The sequence below is a fragment of the Benincasa hispida genome, chromosome 10, assembly GCF_027475165.1.
Source record: "Benincasa hispida cultivar pf3 chromosome 10, pf3_genome.v1.1, whole genome shotgun sequence".
In the NCBI taxonomy this organism is placed as follows: Eukaryota; Viridiplantae; Streptophyta; class Magnoliopsida; order Cucurbitales; family Cucurbitaceae; genus Benincasa; species Benincasa hispida.
Genome location: NC_143487.1, coordinates 34,943,930 through 34,971,088, shown reverse-complemented (window position 1 = coordinate 34,971,088; position 27,159 = coordinate 34,943,930). Strand labels below are relative to the sequence as shown.

General features: G+C 36.0%; 1 long non-coding RNA gene across 2 annotated transcripts; it reads right to left on the bottom strand.

Moving 5' to 3' along the window:
• Positions 1–25,999, bottom strand: LOC150033306 (uncharacterized). Of its 2 annotated transcripts, none has more exons than XR_016523739.1 (3): positions 25,779–25,999; positions 25,479–25,564; positions 1–3,420 (listed from the first exon to the last, which is right to left on the bottom strand). It is a non-coding gene; the product is annotated as an uncharacterized LOC150033306 (long non-coding RNA). The 2 variants fall into 2 exon arrangements; XR_016523738.1 differs by lacking the exon at positions 1–3,420 and adding an exon at positions 14,664–17,397.
• Between the last annotated feature and the right edge of the window lie 1,160 nt (positions 26,000–27,159).

Below are 27,159 nucleotides of genomic sequence, written 5' to 3'. Positions count from 1 at the left end.
TCATTCAAATATATCTCTCTTAGATAATTTGAATTATAGATCACATCCATAATTAATTATATATTAATCACATCAATATACAATTTCCTCAATTGATTTGAAAAATGCAAACGTTTCCTTATTAATATCCTTTAGTGAGCTAACAAGGGGACCTGGTGGACTGACAGATCAGAAGCTCCAACGATATGAGATTAATTGGCCAAACTCATTAACCAAATTAATCAATTTTCGTTAATTATGGGTACATTCTAGTAAAGACCCACAGTTGCACTCTTCTTATTACAGATATATTTTCGTGTTCATGGATATAGATAATAACAATAAGTTAGTCCTTCATGAGTGTCCATAACACCAACTGGGTCAAATTACCATTTTACCCTTGGGTTACCGCTATATCCTTAAGTACTTATTCTCCTATAATGAACAACTTGTTTATGGTCCAACCAATAAACAGAAATTCCTCTCGAGCCAATGAGAGTGTAGGACCCCTTATTCAAGTTCTGGAGACACTAGCTAAGGGAACACTCATCTACTTACCATAAAGTCAGGAATGAATGAATTCGATCTTGTATTATTATGTTTCCAACTCTACATTCGATCTTGTCCCCAAAATGGTAGGCTTATTGAGTTGGCAAACTGATCACTCTTATCCATATAAATCAAAGGACAATCCCTCGTGAACAGAAGTTTATAATACACTCAGAATTTAGACTAAGTTGCCTAGGTCATCCTATTGAAATATAAACCTAACTTGTCAACGATGTTACATCTAATGGTTACCCATTTGCGGCCCAGTCATATACAAACTCATTGCATAAGATACCTCAACTCGCATGCCAGTTACATGAACACGTTAGATCATTGTGTTTGTATCAAATACAAAGTGGATCGTATCCATAGTGTAACCAGGATAAGGTACCCAACCTTATCTCTATACCATTGACCCTTTAGGCGATATCTTGAATATTGATCCTTATATGCCTCCACATACTGTAAAAAGACTCATAAGATAACCTTGGATGTTAGTTTATTGGATTTAGGGTTATTAAAACAAAATAAAATATAACATAATCAATAACATTTATTGAAATGACATCAATAACTGTTTATTGATGACAGTCCATTAATTACATTTACTATCTACGAGTTTTAGGATATAAAACCCAACGCATCATAGTAGAACTTGCAATTGTAAAAGATTGGATGTAGTCCCGAGTTTGGGGTGAACTAGTATATTTCTCGGTGTTGTTCTCCTTTTTCATTTGGCTCTAATTTGTGAAGTAGGGGTTTGAGATATAATTTAGTTTATTCCACTTTATTTATATCTCGGATAAATTCCTAACAGTAATGTTTTTCAGATGCTCTTTTGGTGTAATTGTTCCACTCGTATTTCTTCCAAACACCTAAAAGCAATAAACGCGTATATGACCTTCCTTCCCACAATGATGACATATCCACTTTCGCCTTGTATAATTTTCATTCATTTGAGTGACCATTTGCTCCATTGTTTTTTCTTGTGGTACATATAATATTCTATGTGACATGGTTCCTATTTCAAAAGATTCCTTCAACACAAAACGTATTTCAAAAGTAGGACCGATACATGAATTAGTAATCAATTCATTTTCAGAGTACCCAAGCCCTCTAAGATTTCTAGATTTTTTTTCCTATAGACAACCTACGAACAGACTTCATTGTAGCTTCTTGTTGAGATTTAAGTTCTTTAACCTCCCTTTTTGATTCAGAGATTGTAGTCATCAACCTGTAATCATCAAGAAGAAGATTCTCTATTCTTTCTTATTGTATGGCTAAGGCTTCAGTCTTCTACCATTTTTGATAAAGTTCTTTATAATAGTCAGTGTTAGTTTTATTACCACTCTCCATCGATGTATTGATTACTAGAGTTATAACACCTTCAACATTGTCTTGAGAGATATGGCCAACAAACGCTCTAACATCCTCATTAAATTCACTATTGTCTTATGATTCATTGTATATTCTTGTGATGTCTCATGTTATAATTAAGACATTTAGCATGAAAATGGTCAAAGCATTCACATTATAGACATCTAAAATTGTCATTCCTGTTACTTTGAGAACTATTCATGCTCTTATCAAATTCTTTCTTACTTCTTTGAAGCTTCTGAGGTTTGGATAGAGAATTATCAATGTCTTTGACATGTTGTGGGACATGGTTCCTAGACCGCTTATCAAAACATTTTATAACTCTATTGAATTGTTTGGTTAATAGGAAGATGAGGTTTTTAGATTATCTTCAGAGTCCTTGTTTGTCGCATCAGTTTGATCATTCATAGTTGACGGTAAAGAAATTCCTTTGTTTTTCCTTTTAGGTCTGTCATCAAAAGTCGTCTCAAAAGTGAGTAAGGATCCCATGATCAACGTTCGTAATGGCAATATCTCATACTTCTTCTATAACAATTACTTTCATATCAAATCTCTTATGTAGATATCTAAGAACCTTTCTAATACATTTTTCCTAAGAAATTTTTTCACCTAGAATAAAAGATTAATGTTATATGTCCAATAGACAAATATTAATTTATCGATACATTATCAAACACCTTCATATTTTCAAATTGTTGTAAAGAGTTGCAATCTTAATAGCTTCACTTTCAAAGTTCCTTCATGGGCTACTTCTAATATATCCCAAGCCGTTTTAGCTGAAGTACATGTATTGATGAGACGAAAAATGTTTGTTATCTACACCATTAAAAATTTCATTTGAGCAAGCAAGTTTCCCACAGAGGCTTCATCTCCTTCATTAGTCCAGCTGTTTTCTGGCTTAGGTACCTTAGCACTATTCTGCTTAGTGACATCAAGATAAGATCAGCGAGTAACAAAAACTTTCTGAGGTTTTTCTATTAATGGATTTAAGGAATGCAGTCATACGTGCTTTCAATGAAAGAATCAAATTCCACAGTGGAAGTATGTGATCATTTTACTTTGATTTTGCTTGGAATTAAAACACAAAAAAATACAGAAAACATTCATAATGTTGTAACTTCACAGGTCAAGCATGGAAATATAGGGGGGAAATTTTTACCTTTAAAGAACATTTTCTTCAAAAACACATAACATTCTTCTTCCTCAATGAATAGATCTTCGACATACAGTAATATGATGCCTCCATAGGGTATTCCCGGCCTCCGTAGTTATGCAAACACTCTAAATTACAGTATACTTCAAAAGGAAAAAACCAAGGATCAAGAGAACTTACCCTTTAAGAACTATTCTTCTCGTTGCCTCGATGTTACTGCACGATCGGTCACCAACACGAACGTCATGCCTCAGCAATCTCCTCGAACAAGAACAAATCTCACTCGACCCTCGAACAGGAAACAGACACCACCAGTAGGCTACCTTGGTATTCTCGTAGATAGAATCCAAGGGTTGTGGGCTCTGTAGGATTTGGTAGAGGGTGGGAGAATTTAGACAGATCGTATAGACAATCGAGTAAGTGGGAGATGACTATAATCTATTGTATAGACTGAGTACTCGATCGTTTAGAAAACAAGTGACTATCATATAGAAAACTCGTTACATGATCATTTATGCTCTCAAGCTATCGTAAAGCTATTTCTTTTGATCGCATGATTCTCAATCGCTTAATGATCACATTCTTTAAAAATGAAAACAATTTTCATTTTATCCATCAGTTACCATAACTGATTACAACTTTCCACTAAGTTGGTTATTGGGACAAAAAATTATAACCAATTATCCCATAATTGATTTAATTCCAAATATAAATAATATATTCATAACCTATACTTTTACTATCACATCTCATGCAATATATAAACCATAGTTCTTTTTCTCCCTTATAGCATTAATTATAATTCCTCCAATTAATGTATCTAATACATTTAGTCAATTATATCTAACATAATTGATGCAATTTAATTATATCATATATAATCAAATTTTCTCTTGTTAATCTAAACACTTCAAACTAACCCAAAAACTGATTCTCCACATGAATTCATTGAGCTACCAAGGGGACCTTATGGATCTGTAGCTTGAAGCTCCAACAGTGCGTGAATAACTGACTAAATTCTTTAATCACGATATCCACCATCCATTAACTGTCGGGCATTCCACTAGAGACCGACAGTTGTACTTTTCTTGCTATAGATATATTTCTATATCTATTGGATATAACTAATCAGCAGTACGATGCCCATTCACAAATCGTTTATAAGTATAGGTGGGCAATTTACCGTTTTGCCCCTTTAATTACATCTAACTCCTTAAGTACCATTGATTCCTCTAATGAACAATACATCATAGTCCTACTACGAGTAAATCCTTCTCGGTCAAGAGAAGGTATGGCACCACATTGTTCAAGTCCTGAAATTAGCCATTAAGGGAGCAATTTATCTACTTACCCCTAAATCGGGGAAGGAGTGAATTTCGTCTTGTATAGCTGAGGTCCCAGCTCCCTAATCAGACGAATCTCCAAACGGGTAGGTTTGAGTCGGCGATCTAGCCATTCACACCCATACAAATCAAAGGACTACCCTCATAGGCAAGAGTTCTCAACTCACTCAAGATTAAGGTCATGTTACTATGGTCATCCTAGTGAAATAAAAGTCTCTGTCATGAATGTTGTTATATAACGATACTAAACATTTCGTGGTTCGGTCTTATACAAACTCTTTTGTATAGAACATCCCCACTTGCATGTCTAATACATGAATGGTCAGGATCAGACCATTGTAGCACTTTACAACACTTGTAACATCTAATACATGAATGGTCAAGATCAGACCATTTAGGTTATCATTTAAAGCACGATCTACTTGTATGTCATCACATACATGCTTAAGTTACAATGGTAACCAGGGATCTTATTTTATTGGTTTGTAGTTAATGCAACTAAAATATCTCATATTTCAAAGACAGTAGTGAAAAAAATATTTCATATTATTACATCTCATATTGTTCATATACATTTTTACTGAAGGAACTCTTATTCAAGAGAACAGTGAGCGGAAGCAAGATCTTTCCAAGCCCATTGTGCAAGAATAAATGCATTCACAAATATATAAAAATAGTTATGCATTGTAAAAAAAATTACAGCCTGCTTTCTGAATCAAATACAAAAGGAATTGAGAGACATACCATTGAAGAACTCTTCTTCTGGAAATCTCTTGCACTCGTGATCAATCGACCAAAAATATCTCGCTCTCGTGAGCAATTGTCCAGCCAATCGTCTAGCAACCACGAACTATCTAATCCACGAACAACAACCCCTCGACACTACCACTCGGCAACCTTGGTATTCTTGGAGTGAGAATCCAGGAGGTGTGGGCTCTATGTGAATTTGGTAGAGGGAAGGAGGAAGAAAACGATCGAACTATTGGGTTTGATGCCCTAAAATCTCATGTCCTGTAGTTTGTAAACACATTTTGTACGAACGCTTGTAATGTAATCGTCCAGCTAATCGTCTAGCAACCACGAACTATCTGATCCACGAACAACAACCCCTCGACACTACCACTCGGAAACCTTGGTATTCTCGGAGTGAGAATCCAAGAGGTGTGGGCTCTGTGTGAATTTGGTAGAGGGAAGAAGGAATAAAATGATCGAAATATTGGGGTTGATGCCCTAAAGTCTCGTGTTCTGTAGTTTGTAAACACATTTTGTACGAACGCTTGTGATGTATAATATATGATATTTACTTCACTTCTTGACTTTGCACATTTAGATGTTTTATTTGCTTTACCACAAACACTTAAACATAAAATCCCTGGTTATCTTTATGTAACTTAAGCATGTATGTAGTGACATACAAGTGGATCATGTCTTAAGTGATAACCAAAATGGTCTATAGTATATGGATATATGAGGGAAACCTTATCCTCGTAACACTACAGCCGTGGCCCACTTTGTGGAATAGTAACAAGTGTTGTGACTTGTCACAAATGGTCTAATCCGATCATTCGTGTAAGGGATATGCGAGCGGGGTCATCCTATACAAAGAGTTTGTATAAGACTTGACCACGAAGTGTTAACGTCTCGTCATATAACTCCGTTCATGACAGAGACTTCACTTCACTAAGATGACTATAGATAACATGACCTCAATCTTGAGTGAGTTGGGAACTCCTCCTATTGAGGGCGGTTCTTTGATTTGCATGGGTGCGAGTGGCCAGAGCACTGACTCAAACCTCCTACTTTGGGGATTTATCTGATTTGGGAGTTGGGAACTCAGTTTCACAAGATGGAGTTCACTCCTTTCCCGAAGCAGGGGTAAGTAGATAGATTGCTCCCTTAAGGGTTGATCCCGGGGCTTTATGTGGTGCCACACACCTTCTCATGGCCCAAGAGGTATTCACACATAGTAGGACTATGTTGTATTGTTTATTAAAGGGATAAGTGGTACTTAAGAAGTAAGATGTAACTACAGGGGCAAAACGGTAAATTGGCTCCACTGTACTTACGAGCATCTGTGAAGGGTCATCATACGATAATTTGTTATATCCAATGGACATATAAATATATCTATGGTAAGAAGAGTTCAGCTGTCGATCTTTAGTGGAATGCCTGGCAGTTAACGGATGGTGGATATCGTGGCTAAAGAGTTTAGTCAGTTATTCATGTATCATTGGAGCTTCGAGTCATAGGTCCACAAGGTCCCCTTGGTAGCTTGGATACAAGTGGAGAATCACTTTTTGGGACAGTTTGAAATGTTCAAATTGACAAGAGGGAGTTTGATTATATATGATATAATTGAACTTGTTAATCATATATGATATAATTAACTTTATGTATGAGATGCATTAATTTGGAGGAAATTTGATATAAATATGATTTATATCTAGTAGAGGAAAAATACTATGGTTAATATATGATATTAAACCATAGATTATGAATATAATGTGATTATATTTATTATCTATTAATTGGACAGCTATGAGATAAGTAAGATGAAGAATTTCTTTGAGACGCTTAAATAGCTCACGGTGTGTTAAACATTGGATGCGCAGATAGTGTTAAGTGTGTCATCGCTTAGTAAAATTAGAGCCTATACGATAGTGCTAAACGATCACTTACCTATATGATAGTGCTGATGATCACTTAATGCTTACACCCACGCACGTTATTTACTAAACGATCGCTTACCTTTTACTAAACGATCATTTAGCGCCTGAGTTTTTCTAAATGATCGTATAGACGATCTCTTAGATTTTCTACACGAGTGTATAGACGATTGCTTACCTTTTTCTACACGATCGTATACTTAGCCTAAACGATCAAGCATTTTGTCTATACGATAGACAAGCCTTTCTCCCACTTGCTTAATCATTGTATACGATCTCTCTTCCTCTTTCCCTCTACCAAATTCGAATAAAGCCCACCCTTTGGATTCTCACTTCAAGAATACTGAGGACTTCAAGTAGTGGTGTCTTCCCCATTTCCTTCTGTTCGTGTGGAGATTGTTCGTTATAGATGATTGGGTGTAGCTAAATGATAGCTTGTCGTTCTAACGAAAGCAAGATTTGCTGTGAAGAAAAAGCCTTCAACTGATATGGTCTATCAATCTCTTATATATTGATTCTCTAAGCATGCTAGTAATTTAGCGTTGTGAATGCATATCCATATGTTTGAATATGTATGTGGAAATTCTGTCACAATGAATTCGAAAGACCCACTTCCGCTCATAGGTACTCTTGTTAAAGAGTTTCTTCACGAACTACAGGATCAAATAAGTGGGAGAAAGGTTTTGTCTATTGCATAGACTGAGAGTACTTGATCGTTTAGTAATCTCTCGCTCTCGTGTGAATCGTCTAGCAAATCGTCTAGCAAATCTCGCTCGATCTTTTAATCTCTTGCTCAATCGTTTACACGATCGTTTAGTTTCTCGCTAGATCATTTACACGATTGTTTAGTCTCTTGCTAGATCATTTACACGATCGTTTAGTCTCTCGCTAGATCGTTTACTCTCTCGTGAGGGCTATCGTATAGTCTTTCGTGAGAAAACGATTAGTGAAGCAATTAATGAAGAAATCGTCTATAGAATGAAAACTCTTTTCATTTTATCCTTCAGTTATCCAAAACTGAAATTAACCTCCCACTTGCACAGTTAATGGAGAAAATAACCAACTAAACAATTATCTCATAATTTTTTTTTATTATAAATAAATATAATAACTAACTTATCATACTATATTTATAACCTATAGTTTTAATGTAGCATCATATGTAATATTTAAACCATAGTTCTTTTCTCCTTTATTTAATATAAATCATATTTATATCAATTCTTCTAATCAATGTATCTAATACATCAAATCAATTATATCACATATAATTGAACCAATTTAATTATATCATATAATCAAATTTCCTCTTATCAATTTGAACACTTCAAACTAACCTAAAAACTTATTTTCAACTTGAATTCATTAAGCTACCAAGGGGACCTTATGGACCTGTAGCTTGAAGCTCCAACGGTACATAAATAACGGACTAAACTCTTTAGTCACGAGATTCACCATTCGTTAACTACTAGTCACTCCACTAAAGACCGACAGCTGCATTCTTCGCACTACAAATATATTTCTGTGTCCATATAACCAATCAATAGTGTGATGACCCTTCACAAATCGCTCGTAAGTACAGTTGGGCCAATTCGTAATTACATCTAACTCCTTTAGTACAACTGATTCCTATAATGAACAATAAGTCAAAGTCGTACTATGGCTAAGTCCTCTCTTCCATAGAGAGGGTGTGGTCACTATGTTCAAGACCCGGAAACAACTATTAAGGGAGCAATTTATCTACTAACCCTGCTTCGGGGCAAGAGTGAATTCCATCTTGTGTAGCTAAGTTCCCAGCTCCCCAATCAGACAAATCCCCCAAAAGGTAGGTTTGTTGAGTTGCCAATCTGGCCACTCTCACCCATACTAATCAAAGGACCACCCTCATAAGCAAGAGTTCCCAACTCACTCAGGATTAAGAACATGTCACCTATGGTCATTTTAGTGAAATGTAAGTCTCAATTATCAACGAGGTTATGTAAAGAGACTAATCATTTTGTGGTTCAGTCTTATACAAACTCTTTGTTAGGATACCCCCACTCGCATGTCTCCATATGGATGGTTAGGATTAGACCATTTGTAGTACTTTACAACACCTATAACATCTACAAAGCGGGTTGTATCCGTAGTGTCACCAAGATAAGGTATCCCTCTTTTATCCTTATATTACAAACCATTTAGGTTATTAATTAACGCTTGATCCCCTTGTATGCTTCACATACATGCTTAAGTTACATGAAATAACCACGGATCTTAGTTTATTGGATTTGAGTAAATGCATATAAAATAACATTTATTTTATTAATAACAATGTGTGTACAAAAGGTTTACAAACTACGACAGCACAAGAAGAATTAGGACACCATCCCAATATTTACAAACTACTGGACCCTGCGAGATTTAGGCCATCAACCCCAACAATCTTCCACTTGTTCTAAAGCTAGTGGGGTGTACAAGAAAATTACAAGTGCAAATCAATAAACTAGGGCACAAAGGCCCAATACAATAATAATCCCACTTGCCCTAGTCCAGCCATGGATGGTTCTATAGACCCATGCTCTGAAGGTGACCCTCAAACACTATAGTCGTGATAGCCTTCGTAAATGGATCAGAAACATTGTGCTCCGAAGATATGTTCGTGACAATCAAGTCCCCTCGATGCACAATGTCTCTAATGATATGGTATTTCCGCTCGATATGCTTACCGCGCTTGTGACTTCTAGGCTCTCTAGAATTCACCACAACACCACTATTATCACAATAAACGGTGATGGGCCTAGACATGTCTGGAACAACTTCCAAATCAGTTAGGAACTTCCTGAGCCATACGACCTCCTTAGCAGCTTCACAAGCTGCTACGTACTTGGCCTCCATAGTGGAGTCAGCAATGCACCCCTGCTTAGTGCTTTGCCATACTATAGCTCCTCCGTTAAGAGTGAACACTGATCCTAAAGTGGATTTCCAAGAATTCTTATCAGTCTGAAGATCAGAGTCCGTGTATCCAGTAAGGATCAAATATTTAGATCCAAACACAAACATGTAGTCCCTCGTTCTCCAAAGATACTTGAGGATGTTCTTGACGGCAGTCTAACGACCCTATCCTGGATTAGAATGATATCTACTGACTATTTTCGCAGCATAGCAGATGTCAGATCTAGTACATAGCATCACGTACATCAAACTACCAATGGAAGATGCATAGGGGACCCGTCTCATTTCCTCAACCTCTTGAGGTGTTTTAGGACATTGCTCCTTAAAAAATGTAAGTCCATGATGAAAAGGCAAAAGGCCCCTCTTGAAGTTCTGCATCGAATACTTGATCAACATTTTGTCAATGTACGATGTTTGTTCTTTCGATCCCGAAAGATCTGAATCCCATGAACAAACTGGGGCTCTCCCAAATCTTTCATTTGGAATTGGGTCGCTAGCTAGTTCTTAACTGAAGTGACTAAACCTACATCATTCCCAATGAGTAGGATATCGTCTACATATAACATTAGGAAAACTATTGAACTATTGATGATTTTCTTGTAAACACAAGGCTCATCAACATTTTGGTCAAAGCCATAAGATTTGATCGCAGTATTAAACCTTATATTCCAAGATCGAGGCGCCTGTTTTAGTCCATAAATGAACCGATTCAGTTTGCAAACCATTTGCCCCTGACCTTAGGCTATGAGTCCCTCGAGTTGCACCAAATAAATGGTCTCCTCAAGATTATCATTCAGAAAGGCAGTGTTGACATCCATTTGTCATATCTCATAGTTATAATATGAGGCAATGGATAGGAGGATGCAGATAGACTTAAGCATGGTAACAAGTGAGAAAGTCTCCTTGTAGTCAACTCCCTCCACCTGGGTATAACCCTTTGCCACAAGTCTAGCCTTGAAGGTTTGCACCGTCCCATCAGCACCCCATTTCTTCAAGTACATAGACTCTATATCGAGATTCATGGCTTTGACCCATTCATCTCTGTCAAAACCCTCCATTGCCATCTTATAAGACAATGGATCCTCAACCTCGCCATCGGCTGCTATAGTTAGGATTTCAGTTAAACCCATATAACGAACAGGTGGGTTCACAACCCTCCCATTACGTCGAGGTTCCCTTAACTCTTGAGGTGGATTTGACCTACAAGATGAACTTCCATCAATAACTCTTGTTGATGTAGCAGGCCCTTCAATAACTATTGTTGAAGTTTCGATAGTTTCTTTGGAAAGTTCACTCAATACTATTTTACTTCTCGGACTGTGCTCCCTTATATGATCCTTCTCAAGGAAGGTAGCATTTTTCGACACAAACACCTTGTTTTCCTTAGAATCATAAAAGTAACCCCCTCGTGTCCCTTTGGGGTAGCCTACAAATAGGCACAACCTCGAACGTGGTTCCAATTTCTTAGGATTAGCCTCAAGCACATGTGCTAGTCAACCCCAAATGCAGAAGTGATGAAACTAGCTTTACGCACATTCTACAACTCCAAAGGTGTTCTGGCAATACTCTTGGAAGGAACACGGTTGAGGATATAGGCTGTAGTCTCTACGGCAAAACCCCAAAACGAGTTCGATAAGGAAACCTAACTTATCATCGTTCGAACCATGTCCAACAAGGTTCTGTTTCTCCGCTTTGATACACCATTCTGCTTAGGTGTACCAGGTGCTGAGAGTTAGGAAACAATTCCATGTTCTATCAAATAGTTCTAGAACTCAGAATCCAAAAACTCTTCACCCCGATCAGATCGAAGTGTCTTAATCCGTTTATCTAATGCGTTTTCAACCTCAGCCTTGAACTCTTTGAACTTTTCAAAGGATTTTGGCTTATGTTGCATCAAATAAACATACCCATACCTCGAGTAATCATCAGTAAAAGTGATGAAATACTCGTAACCTCTCTGGCTCGCACATTCATAGGACCACAAAAGTCTGAATGTACTAACTCTAAAGGCACTTTGGCTCGATAACCTTTTCCAGTAAAAAGTCTTTTAGTCATTTTGCCTTCAAGGCATGACTTGCACACAGGTAAAGAATTTTCCTCTAACTCGTTTAGAAGTCCATTCTTCACCAATCTCTCAATCCTATTGAGATTTATGTGTCTTAATTGAAGGTGCCAAAGTTGCCACCAGGATCTAACTAGCTTATTCGCATCGTCATCTTACTAGCCTCAAGCTGCCACCAGGATCTAATCCCCTGAAAAGAAGAACAAACATGATTAGTGGCCCTAGAGCCTTATAATCTAGGTAGAATCATCATTCTCCACTAACAAGTTTCCAGAACTAGTAAATCAAATTTACCTTATCTGCCTTTGGCCTTAGCCTTCTTCCTCTCCTTTTGCTAACGTGGGCAGTTGCACTTCCAGTGCCCATCCTGGTTGCAATGGAAACATTTTCCTTTTTCAACCACCATTGGTTCCCTATCCCACTATGCGGTAGGTTGTGGGTTAGTCGATGCCTTCCCTTTCTGCTTACTACCCTTCTTTTTCTTCCACTTGTTAATGTTAGAAGAAGAAGGTGTAGACTTAGTTTATGAGGTCGAACCTTTGTGGAACTTTTTATATGATGAAGCAACATTTACCTCACAACTATCTTCTCGTTGATTTTCATTAAGGATTGGAACATTAGCAACTCCTTGAGGAGAGTTGTAAGAGTGTAATCAACCCTGTTCAGAACAACATTGCTTACAAAGTGCAGAAAGCTTTCTGGCAACATTTGCAGAATAATGCTAACCTAGCTGCCCTCACCGATGCGAGCCCCATTTATGTTTACCATATTAAAGTGGACCATCATATTCAGAACATGTTCTCGAACAGATGTACCCTCCTTAATTTTGGAATTGAAGATGCTTTTGAGAGCGTCATACATGAACTGCCCGAATTGTTGTCCGAACATTCCCTTCAGGGACTCCATGATCTCACGTGTAGTGACCATGGGTTCATGCTTCTTGGCCAAAACATCGTTTATGCTGGCCAAGATGTACGCTCGGGCCTTCTCGTTTGCCCGTGTCCATCATTCATACTTATCTCGAACATTTTGAGCAGCAGTAGGAGCTGGAATAGAAGGACACTCCTCCGTAAAGACGAACCAAAGGTCATCAATGATTAATATAGTAAGTATTGAGTTTTTCTAAATAGCGTAGTTGTCGCCATTAGTTTTTCGGTGGCTAATAAAGCTAATATCATGGTTGCCATAATTTAAAGTTGCTGAAAAACATGAACAAACTTAATAAGTCTATTTGTACTACAACTTTCAACACAAATTTTAGTTTTTAGCAAAATAGTATTATCGTACCCTAAGTTAAAGACATCTATTTTGCAATGATGCCCTAGAGAGGCAGGACAAAAGTCACCGGTGGGGTGATCAAGTACCCCTTCACTGGGATAAGACATTCTCAACCATTAGATAGAAACAACTCTTATTACTGGCTCTAATAGTCACCATTTTTTCGGTCCAGAATTTATTAACATTTAACAATTTCGCGTAAGTAACCCCTCATTTTAGGCCCTAAAGTCCCGCCCTAATGCGCCCACTACAGGGAAAAATCAAATTAGGACAAGAGACATTAGCGACCTTATCCTTTATAGAAGATCAGATAAAAAGTCGTGCAAAACTGCCATCCTTGAGGGGGATACTCCCAAGGTGCCTTGAGGCAATGCATAAAACGTTCTCCAACCTAATGAGAGAGACCGTGGAATATATTGTCACACGTCCTAACCCACTTACTATGAACATTCTCTCTGTTCACCTTGGTATTGACCTACCCAAACACCATCCTTTAGGGAGATACTCACAGGTGCCACGAGGCCGAGGATAGATCTCACAGTGTGAACTTTAGGGAGAAATGTGTAGAGGTTTAAGTGAAGTATCATATATCTCAAATACATCCCACTAAATTTTCTACTTAGGGATTCATTAACTTAGACAATCTGGCTACTAATTTTATTTAAGTGTAAGTTTAATTTGCTAAAAAAATAACTCTTGCTTTTGATAATTAAACAAGTTCGAATCAAGTCCCATTAAACACTTTAATAGACAAACATCAAATTTGCATGCATGAATAAAATCTATCTAATTCACCTTTCCAGGTAAGTTCTTAGGTAGGGGTGTTCTATTTCCGTCACCTTAAATATCCCAGCCTAGACAAAACCCACCTTAGACAAAAAGTCCCTTATAGGTAGTTTTGGTACATATTTAATCTTTTATTAGTCAATTTAATCCTATTAAATTGATTAAAAGATTAAATTTATGTTTCTAATCTCACTAGAACCGTGATGTTAGGCCTATCTCAATCAAATTTTAAAACTCTTTTAAAACCTGGTTAAACTTAAGTTTGCATGCATGTCTTTCTTATTGATTTTAGTTCTAATTTCTAATATAACTCTTATAAAAGAAAGAACTAAAATCATTCACATTGCTAAGCTAGACTAGGTATTTATAACTTTTATAAATTAACCTATGTGTCATGCCTCATGCAATGTTCATTCATTACTATATATAACTCTTATATAACTTGTAATGAACTAAGCATACATGCTTTCATACACCCTTATACTATAGCACTTATAACATAAAGATGATGCATGGATATGCTTAATGCATGCATATATTATAACTCTTATATTATATGATGTATGAGCATGCGTTAAAGTAATTTAGCCATGCAAGCTATTATATCATAACTCTTATAATATAGAGATGATGCATAACAGAAGCATAACCCATGGTGGGTTTTAGAAACTATATGGCATACTTTATGATATATAAAAAATAAACATACATCACATGTACATTCATCAAGAATCAATGGACCGAGATGATTAGCCTAAAAAACTAGAAAAATTAAAGCTATCTTTTACAAAACTAACGAGCCAGTCGGTTCAAACAGGTGAAGGAACGTTCCTTTGATCGTATAGAATCTCCATGTGATCGTCTAGTTACATTGAACGAGAATAAACGATCGTCTACTCGATTGCGGAGCAAGCATCAACTATCATATACCAAGTGATTGAACGGGCAGGGACTATGTGATGAAGCATGTTGGCTGACTCAATCATTTAGTGTGCGCGCCTACATGCGACGAGAATTAAAACCTCAACGATCGTTTAACTTAACGTCTACACAATCGAGTAACCAATGCAACACCACCGAGTAAACACTTTACCCGATCGCTTAGCATCAGCCATGCGATCATTTGGCAAATACTACACAATCGGATAGAACTTTTCTACACGATCGCATAGCCAAATCTAAACGATCATTTAACTTGGGCTACACGACGTGACCAACCCTTGGTCTTCTTTCTCAATGAGAACAACATCTTTATGCGTTGAAGCTTCTTCATGAACGGCTCTTAAAGACTCAAACACTTTGAATACATACTTGATAGCATTATCATTATGCCTAAAAACACAGAGGCCCTTACAAATGAACTTGAAATGTAAAGAAAGCTTTAAGAAACAGAGGAAATCATCCGAATCATCCATCGTTTCACATCCATAACTACATCTAACATTTAAACGCATTGCAGACTACATAAAACCCATAACGACCGTAAATGTAATTTGATGCATCAATGGAATTTGGACTATCATAACAACCTGGCTCGGATACCAATTGAAGGAACACTAATCAAAGAGACCAGTGAGCAGAAGCGAGATCGTTCCAAACCCTATTGTAACAAAATATTCGAATTTACGATCAAACAATAATAGTTATGCAAAACTCTAAATTACAGCATGCTTCAAAAGGAAAAAACTAAGGATCAAGAGAACTTACCCTTTAAGAACTATTCTTCTCGTTCCCTAGATCTTGCACGATCGTTCACCAACACGAACGTCACGCCTCAGCAATCTCCTTGAACAAGAACAAATCTCACTCGACCCTCGAACAGGAAGCATACACCACTAGTAGGCTACCTTGGTATTCTCGGTCTGAGAATCCAGGAATTGTGGGCTCCATAGAATTTGGTCAAGGGTAGGAGAATTTAGATAGATCGTATAGACGATCGAGTAAGTAAGGGGTGACTATAGTCTATCGTATAGACTGAGTACTTGATTGTTCAGAAAACATGTAAATATTGTATAGAAAACTTGTTACAAAATCGTTTATGGTCTCAAGTTCAGAAAACATGTAACTATCATATAGAAAACTTGTTACAAAATCGTTTATGGTCTCAAGCTATAGTATAGTTCTTTCTTTTGAGCGCACGATTCTCAATCGCTTGATGATCACATTCTCTAAAAATGAAAACAATTTTAATTTTATCCATTAGTTACCAAAACTGATTACAACTTCCCACTAAGTTGGTTATTGGGAGAGAAAATTTTAACCAATTATCCCATAATTTAATTAATTACAAATATAAATAATATGTTTATAACCTATAGTTTTGATATCACATCTCATGCAATATAAAAACCATAGCTCTTTTTCCCCCTTATAGCATTGAATAATAATTCTTCCAATTAATGTATCTAATATATTAAGTCAATTATATCTCATATAATTGATGCAATTTAATTATCTCATATATAATCAAATCTCCTCTTGTTAATTTGAGCACTTCAAATTAACCCAAAAACTGATTCTCAACATGAATCCATTGAGCTTCCAAGCTCCAAAGCTACGTGAATAACTGACTAAAATCTTTAATCACGATATTCACCATCCGTTAACTGTCGGGCATTCCATTAAAGACCGACAGTTGCACTCTTCGTGCTACAGATATATTTTCGTGTCCATTGGATATAACTAATCAACAGTACGATGACCCTTCAAATTGCTCATAAGTACAGCCAGACCAATTTACCGTTTTGCCCCTATAATTACATCTAAGTCCTTAAGTACCACTTATTCCTCTAATGAACAATATATCATAATCCTACTATGAGTAAATCCTTTTCAGGCCAAGAGAAGGTGAGGCGCCATATTGAAAGAAACTCGACATGAGAAGATCCTTGAGCAGAAGCGGATTGTCCAAATTCCATTAATTATTGAATACAAAATTTACAGTAAACATACAAATAGATATGCATTCAAGATTAAATTACAGCAAGCTTTTACAAGGAAAAGCAGGTTTTAAGAAACCTCACCTTTGAATAACCTTTCTTCAAGTAATCCCTCATACTAGTCACGAACAGAACTTCTTCTTCGTGGACCTCCTTCTTCACACACGAACATTACCAAGCGAGAACCCTCTGTATTCTCTTTTTGGATCAAAGGATTTAAGCAGGAGTTATGGGCTTTGCTTGAATCCTTGATAAAGGGAAGGAGAAGAGACGATGAGATTTTTCTTAGAGAACTCTTCTCTTAGATTGAGAACACTGGAAGAAGATGATCTCTCTACAACCAATTTGAAAAACATGTTAGTTATCTTGAGAGAATGTGGGAGGGAGTTATAACTTCTTCCCTTTTATTAATTTCAAATAAATTAATAAAATAGAATATATAATAACTACTTTATATATATATATATATATATATATACATACTATATCTCATATCAAATATAACATATAGCGTATAGTTTTATATTGCATCAAATACAACATAAACTATAGATCTTATTCTCTCTTAACTAAACATGGTATTTAATATAAATCACATTTATATTAAATCCATTTATATGAATCACATCCATATAAATGATATTTGGATCATATCCAAATATTTTATTCCTCTCAATATAAATCATATTTATATTTAATTATATGAATCCCATTCATATAATTGGTATTTGACATAAAATTCCTCTCATAAGGTATTAAATACATTATAATTAATTATATCATATAAATTAATTCCCTCAATTAATTTGAACAATTCAAATTAATCTAAAGATTAAATCCCTGTTGAGCTATAGTGGGGACCTTATGGACCTATAGATTGAAGCTCCAATAGTACTCGGATAATTAATTAAACTCTTTAATTAAATTACTCAACATCCGTTAACTATCGATCACTCCATTAAAGACAACAGCTGCACACTTCATACTACAGATATATTTCTGTGTCCATTGGATATAACCAATCAAATGTGCGATGACCCTTCACAAATTGGTCGTAAGTACAATTGGACCAAAATACCATTTTGCCCCTGTAGTTACATCTAACTCCTTAAGTACCTCGAATTCCTCTAATGAACAATAAGTCATAGTCCCACTATGACCAAGTCCTCTCAGGCCAGGAGAGGGTGTGGCCACTATGTTCAAGACCTGGAATCAGCCCTTAAGGGAGCAATTTATCTACTTGCCCTTGCATCAGGGAATGAGTGAATTCTGTCTTGTAGAGCTGAGTTCCCAGCTCCCCAGTCAGATGAATCCCCAAAATGGTTGGCTTGTTGAGTTGACAATCTGGTCACTCTCACCCATACAAATTAAAGGACCACCTTCATGGGCAAGAGTTCACAACTCACTCAAGATTCAGGTTATGTCACCTATGGTCATCTTAGTGAAATGTAAGTCTCTATTATTAATGGGCGTTATATAAAGAGACTAATCATTTTGTGGTCCAGTCTTATACAAACTCTTTGTGTAGGATAACCCCCGCTCGCATGTGTCCACATGAATGATAAGGATCAGATCATTTGTAGCGCTTTCGAACACTTGTAACACTTATAAAGCAAGTCGTATATGTAGTGTCCCCAGAATAAGGTACCCAGTCTTATACATCTATTACAGACCATTTAGGTTATTATTTAAACAAGATCCACTTGTATGTCTCTACATATTTGTTTAAATTACATGAAATAACCTCGGATCTTATTTTATTGGATTGAGTATATGCTTATAAAATAACACTTATTTTATTAACAACAATATGTTTATACAGAGTTTACAAACTACGAGATTACAAGGAGATTTAGGACACAATTCCCAACAGTTATTTAATCTGTTGATGAAAACTCAATTAATGAAAGTTCAATCATCTATTCGCCTTAGCCTCAATGCAAGATGAAGCCAAATAAATTAGTCTTTTAGGGAAACATGATTGGGTTTTTTTTTTACTATGGATGCTTTTTGCATGATACCTCACAAACCTCGGTTTAATACTTATAAAGAGAGAGATGAAGATTCAATTTACATGGACAACAATGAAGCATGAAAAATTGTTGGCATTGGTTCTATTTCGCTTAAACTAAAGGATGGGACCATAAAGCTTCTAAAAAATGTAAGACATGTACCACTCCTAAAGAGAAACTTAATATCTTTAGGAATGTTGGATTCTATTCGTTGTGAGTATAGAGGCAGAGATGGCACTTACGAAGTCATTAAATATTCTAAGGTAGTTCTAAGTGGAGAGAAACTAGATGATGTTTTTCTGATCAAAGTTGTTGAAATTGTGAATACAGCTTATGTTGTGATAGAGATCATCCTAATAGAGGGTGATATTTGACATAAAAGATTGTCTCACATAAACAACAAGGGATCAAGCCTTATCTAAACAATGAATCCTTCAATAAGGCATTTGTGACAAACCATCCTTCTGTGAACATTGTGTTATGAGCAAAGCAACTAGACATAACTTCACTAAAGCTCAACATACTACTAAGGAAGGAACTTTAAACTACATTCACTCATATTTATGGGAGTCACCTTCAACTCCATCCTTAAGTGGATCAAGGTACTTATTCTCCCTAACTTACGATTTTGTCTAGAAAAATTAGGTTTATTTATTGAAATCAAAAGATCAAGTGCTAGAGAAATTTAAAGAATGGAAGTTTCTTACTATAAAAAAAAACCACTAAATAAGTCAAGTACTTAAGAATTGACAATTGTTTAGAGTTCTGTGGTGAAAAGTTCATCAAATTTTTAGAGAACGGTGTTTTACAAGACATAAAACAATAAGTACACTCCTCAGCAAAATGAGGTTACAGAACATTTAAACACAACAATCATGGAAAGAGTAAGGTGCTTACTTTCTAATGCGATCTCACATGAGAAGTTTTAGATAGAGGTAGCCTCTTATTCTATTTATACATTGAACAAGTGCCCTCATACCTCACTGAATTGCCTATGCCCTAAAGAAAAATGGACCAAACATCCTCTTAACCTAGATAATTTAAAGTTATTTGGATGTATTGGTTATGTGCACCAAAATCAAAGGAAACTTATTTGTTGGCTTCACAAAAGGTGTAAAAGGGTTTAGATTGTGACATCCTATTGAAAAATGGTTTATCAACAACAAGGATGTTACCATTAAAATTGAAATGTTTATGAAAAAGAAAGAAAGTCCTAAAAGTATCCTGAAATCCATGACCAAAGAAATTGAGGTAGAGAATTTAAATGACTAACCTTCAAGCTTTAATCTCCAAGCTGAAACTAAAATGGAAGAGGAAGTAATAGTTGAACATGATGATTTTGAAGATGTTGAGCAAGATTTGAATCGCTACTCATTAGCTAGAGATAGAAAAAAAAAAAAAAAAAAAGAACTATAATACCTCCAGCAAAGTACACTGAAACTATCTGAACTTAGTCCTAAATGTTTTAGTGACTCCTAATGATAATGAACCATCCATTTTTGAGGAAACTGTAAGTGACCCTATTACTAGAAAGTGGATTGAGGCCTATGAAGCACAGACACAGATACGGCTACATAATACGGATATGATCGGATACAGAGATTCATCAATTTCTAAAAAACTAAGATACAGATACATTTAAGCATTCGTCATTTTTTTATATATATTTCTAAAAAAATGAGGATACTGATACGTTGAAGATACATTTTTTTCTTTAAAAAATCTAGGATATAGATAAATTTAGCATATAAGTTAACAACAATAGCACAAAATAGAATACAAACACTGAAATACAATACAAAAAAAAAAAAACATTTAAACTGATGTAGTACAATAGTTAATAAAATGCAATAGAAAAGTGACTCATATTGCAAAGAAGAAGAAGAAGTTTAGAGGGAGAAGTATGAAGATTAACGAAGAACTTGTTGTTGAAGATATCCAAATGGTTCATATTTTGGTGGACTTTATGGGGACTAAAATGTGAAGATGAAGATTGGATGATTCTAGTCTAGGGTTTGGTCCATTATTTTAATTTTTTTTCCTTTTAGTTTTAGACTCGAGTAAGGAGCTTTTTAAATAGGTTGTCTAATTTTATATTGGGAAAGATTAGATGAGTTACTTATCTTTTTTCTTAAAAAAAATATGCATAAAAATAGATACGTCAAATCGTGTGTTAGATACGTATCTGGGAAGTATCTGAAAGTATAGATACGTCAAAATCGTGTGTCAGATACATATCTGGGAAGTATCTGGAAGTATCGATATCTGATACGTGTCTGATACTGATTATTTGCCTCACATGAAGTATCTATGCTTCATAGATTGAGGTTATGAATGAAGAAATGGAATCACTAAGTGAGAATGAAACTTGGTCTTTAACTCTTCTTCCTAAGTGGTATAAATCAATTGCATCCAAATGGATTTATAAACTGAAGAAAAGTATTCTAAATGTTAAAAAACCTATACATAAAGCTAGGTTAGTGGTCAAAGGCTAGACACAAAGGCAGGGATTGATTATTCAAAAATTTTCCCCTATTAATTGTCAAGTAAACCTTAATTAGGTTATTACTATCATTGGTTGTTCAGAATAATCTAGAGCTAGATCAACTAGATGCAAGACAACATTCTTACATGGACATTTAGAAGAGAAAATCTATATGGTTAAGCTAAAATGTGAAACCCGGATTTCAATTTCCCTTCTTAAGCAGGTAATTAAGGGAATTAACTAAGTGTAAGTTAAATCCTATGTTAAAGAGAAGGAAAATTTCTAAGTGTTAAATAGATTTTCCTTGAGTAGTTTTGAGTTGAGCCTTAACTAGTGGAAATTTGGCTAAGTGTGAAATCAAAAGAAACCAAGCGTTTAGTGTTAGGAAGCATTAATGCATAAGAAGAGGCTAAGTTTGAAAAGGTTAAAAGGGATTAAGCATTGCAGCCAAAGAACAACCATGTGTTGAGCTTGGGAGGTTTGGATGCATGTTGGTCGAAGCGTTGGCAAGAGGCATTGCCAAAAGTTGCTCATGCGTTGAGGCTATGTGAGTGAGAGCAAGAGAACAAGACATTGAGCGCAAGGTGTTGGGTGGACGATCGTGTAGTTAGAGGCGGCACTGAGCGATGCGCTAAACGATCGTGTAGCTACGTGCGACACTAAACGTTGTGAAGCGATGCGCTAAATAATAGAGCTACACGATAGGCGATGGCACAACACAATCAACTTAAGTGCTAGACGATAAGCATAAAGCTAGGCGATAGCACTAGACGATAGCATTATACGATAGCACTATACGATAGCACTAGACAATAAGCTCGGGCACTAGACGATAAGCGTAAATGCTAGACGATGCGCGGGCGTTGGGTGATAGACTACACGATGAATGGACACGATAGACAATGGACGTGATGCGTTAGACGATAGGCGTCAGTGCTACACGATGGCACTAAACGATAAGTGCAGGAGCTATGCAATAGGCTATGCACTATGTGTTGAGCGTCAGTGAGATCGTTATCAACAAGAGATACGCGGTAGCGAGATCGTTGAGAGCGAGATATCAATAAACGATTGAACTATGCGATGGGATGCAGGCATTAAACAATTGGCAACAGCGAGAGGACTAGATGATGCACGACAGCGAAAGGGTTAGATGTTAAGCAACAGCGAAAGATTAGCTAGACGATGGAACTGTGCGATGAAGTGTAAGAGTTACACGATGGACTAGATGATGGGTTGAGTGTTTATACGGTGTTTAGGCTTGCATTACGCAAGGCTGATAAGTTCACCCGGATAAGTGGCTATACGAAGAGAAGGTTGAGCTTGAGTTATTAAAAGCTAGACGAATAGAGTTTCATGCAAAGGAAGACTTAGCATGAGGAAGATGCAAGCAGGTGAGTGGTATGGAAGTAGGTGAATGGCAAGGAAGAAGGTGGTGGCAAAGCATGGTGCAAACACTCCAAAGTAGGAGGTGTCTTGTGTTGAAGGCTTTATAAGATGAGAAAGATCAATTCCTTTGGCCTATAAATACCACCTTAAAGTGTTTCTTCAATTCATAACTCGAATCCTCTTTAAAGAACGTTTGAAAGAGTTTTAGAAGGTAGATTTGAAGGAGGTTGATCATGAAGGGCATGCATTGGTAGCAAGACCATGCGTTGATCAAGAAATTCCAAGAGGAGGAAATGATATCGAACAGTGAGGTCTTGAAGTAGCATCAATTTGAGACGAGAAATTCTCCCAAAATGCTCATGCCTTTTGAGTGATTCTAAATCCACCTGAAAGCTCAGAGAGTCTAGTTTTCAAAATAGGGCTTTCGAAGAAGAAGCTCCAAGGAATCGGGCTGGAGAGTGAGGAAAAGACAGAAGGGTCGAGCTCTTGGTTAAGCTTGACTCAGTCTTCATGTTTTGATGATTCCGGCCAAACCACGAGAAGTTCTAAGCTAAGATTTTAAGGTATGCTTTCTGAGACATTTTAGAACGTTTGTAGAAGGAAGTATCTCAGAATAAGGCTTAGAACTATAAGTAATCTGAGCTTAAAGTTGAATCTGGATTTTAGGGTTCAAAAGGGAGCCGAGGAAACAAAGGAACTTCTAGAGAGGAAGGTTCCTACTTTACTAAGGTGAATGGTACTTTCCTTTAAGTCTTAAGCATATCTATTAGAGTAAATTGTATATGCTTATATTATGAATGGGTAATTAGCATGAGATTGAGAATGTGTGACTGAGATGGTCAGGGGGAGACCTAGTTCCTAAGCCCCTAGTGGAACCTCACAGGATGGTTAGAGGACCGAGAGGTCTAGTTCCTGAGCTTGTGGAAGGAACCTTGTGTAGGATGGTCAGAGGCCCGGTAGGCCTAGTTTCTGAGCCAATAAGTGGGGAGCTATGTGCACATAAGAAACAAAGGGGATGCATTAGAGTAAGCATTTATGACTTGTATCAGTTGAACTATCTTCCATGTGTGTAGGTAGAGTTTGAGATCAGACTCATTCAAGGCTAAGGTTTGAGTATTAACCTCGTATTTGTGATATACTTGTATTATTAATGAGTTGAAATAGACTCTAGAAGTTGCTTACCACTCACTGAGCTTCTTGAAGCTCGCCCTTTTCTTTCATGTTTTTTCTTCCCATGTAGCGAAAGGTGAGGAGTTTCAGGGTGCTGTTAAGGTTAAGGTCTGCCACAGCCACAGTCACACTTACGGGTTTTAAGAGTTGTTATTGTAAACTTTATAATTAAGCCTGAGAGTTGTATAAACGCTATACTGTTGTAACAAAATGAGCTTAGTCAAACAGTTGTTGTTTACATCTTTGGCTTAAAGTTTATTGAGAGTAAAGAGGTTCAGTTGGGCAGTAGGTATCACAAAAGGGTGGTATCTGCGATCCTTCACGTCTCCCCTAGGACTCAGGAGGTAGGCTCGGGGTGGGGTGTGACATAAAATTTATGAAGTTAAAGGAAAAGAAGACCTATTTTGTTTGCTAAATAAGTCCATTTATGGACTAAAATTCTTGGGTATTGGTACCAAAGATTCAATGGGTATTGCAAGCATTGGGTTTGAAAGAAGATCCTTTTGACAATTGTGCTTACATAAACATAAGATCTTATAGTGATAAAGTTTACCTTCTCTTATAAGTGGATGTTGTTGTCTGGGAATTCCAAAGAGGACTTCAAGGATGTCAAGGAAATTTTAAAGAAAGAACTTGACATGAAAGATTTAGGAGTGTCTAAAAAGATCTTAGGAATTGAATTTGAAATAAAGAAACTCTTCTCTTTATTAGCCAGAAAACTTACTGTGACAAAGTTGTCTAGGGTTTCACCTATCTAAAGTCAAATCTGTAAATACACTTATCGCTTAGCATTTTAAGTTGTTAGTTGCTAACTCTCTCCTAAGGAAACTGGTGTTGATCACTTCAACCAAAATGGCTCCTATTCCCTATAGTCAAAAAGAAGGGAGTTAGATGTACCTAATGATTTCCACTAGACTAGATCTATCCTATGATGCAAGCCTGGTAAGTAGGTACATGGTTAATCCGGGTAAAAGACATTGAGAAACCACTAAATTGATACTAAAGTATCTTAAAAGATCTAGTGAAACTAGACATATCTATCAAAAGTGCTAAAAACCTAAAGCAGAGCTGTATGAGTTTGTGGATTCTCATTTTGGAGGGGATTTAGATAAAAGGGGATCCCTATCAGATTATATTGTCATGTATGGTAGTAACCTCATGAGCTAAAAAGCTACTTTACAACTAGTAGTTGCTTTATCTACTACAAAGATAGAATTCATAGCATTCATCATAGGTTATTAAAGAGAGTATATGGCTAAAAAGACTACTTAAATACTTATGCAGCAAAGGTCTACCGTGATAATTAAAGCACTATACATTTATCAAAAACTAAGAGATGGAGGTTCTTAAAATACATACCTCAGATAATGCACCCGATATGTTGACAAAGCTCATTACCAAGCTTAAATTCTAGAGGTGCTTCGAGCTGATTGGCTTTCATCTTCCTGAAAAGGGTTAGTCAGAGAGGTTACTATAAGGAGTTTTGAAGAAAAATTTCCCATTTATTTCAAGGTGGAGATATGTAGAAATTGAAATCAACGGTAAAATAAATCAAAAAAAATTTCTCTAATGGTTGAAACTAAATCATCATGCATATATGAAGGAGATTTAGAGATAAAATACATACAGAGTGAGTTATTTAGAAAAGAAGGGTTGTACTTATTTTTTAATTTTTTCAAGATTGAGCTCCTTCCCCTAGATATTGATGTTTAAAATCGAACCATCTTAAAACTTGTGCCATCATCTTCCTTCTTTCTCCTTGCATGTGGATTTTCTTCTCTGTGAATTGGTTGTCATTAGAGAGAGCCTGAGAGCTTCTAATTTTCTGAAATCTTGCCAAACAAAAGAGTGATCAACAGAAGCTCCAGACAGTGTGTTTTACTCCCTCTCATATGCGGCTGAAGAATCTCCACTCATTCTACAGTTGTCTATCTATTCGCAATTGATTAGTTCTTATTTTGGGCCTTGATTGATTAGTATAAAAAGCCCGACAATAACTTTCATTGAAATTCAACTTCAACTCTTGATTCAGCTGAGCTATATAATCAATGGATCAAAACTTAACTAAACTTTCTCCAAAAATCTTCCAAAAATTTATATCGTTATTGTAAGTACCACATGATGATTTCTTCTCTAGTGAAATATACTGTAAGGATTCTAATGTCTCATACTTCAACAAGTTTACAGCATTCTTATGAGAATCATCCAAGAATATTTCAGTATAGTCTAAGAATGTGAATAGTCACAAAATCCCAAAATTTTAAAAAATTATAGAAAGATGCAAAAAGACAATTTTTTTTTTTAAAAAAAACATCAAGTACACTTAAATATAAAGGAAATGAAAGAAGATAAAAAAATCATAAAAAATAGATAGTTTGAAATTAATTTGGAAGAGAGAAAAACTAAGATAAAATGAAAAATAAGAAAGGATATAATCTATTTAGATCTAAAGCTCTTATATCAAATGATAAAGGAAACTACCCTAATTATGTTTGAGAATTCCCCTTGTATAGTTTAGATGAACCCCCACAATGATAATAAGAATAGACCACATTAAGTAATTGATGAAAAACACTAAGAAAGCTAAACATATTTGGTTCAAAAAGATTGATCAAAGATAAAGAAGAAATGTGAACTTATTCCTATCTTCAATATTTCAAACTTTTCAGAATCTAATTAGAGATATCCATTTTTTCCCTTAGGGTCACTCCAAATAGGACGAGGATTCCTCATTTAGATGAATAATAGGGGAAGGAGTGGAAAACTTTTTTTCGTAAGTTAATTACCCGTCCCTATCCCCCTTGGTCTTGCCCTCTAATGTGAATTAGGGTAAATTAGGGTATTATGGTCAAATTCTTAATTGATTAGGATTATGATTAGTTTCCATGATTGATTAGAGTTAGGATCAGTTTCCTTGGTTTATTAGGATTATATTAATTTCTTTGATTAATTAGGAATGAGATTAGTTTGCTTTTCAATTCTCTATAAATAGAGAGATTGGCTTCTTGTTTTCTGGTCATTCTCGAATTTTATTCAAATG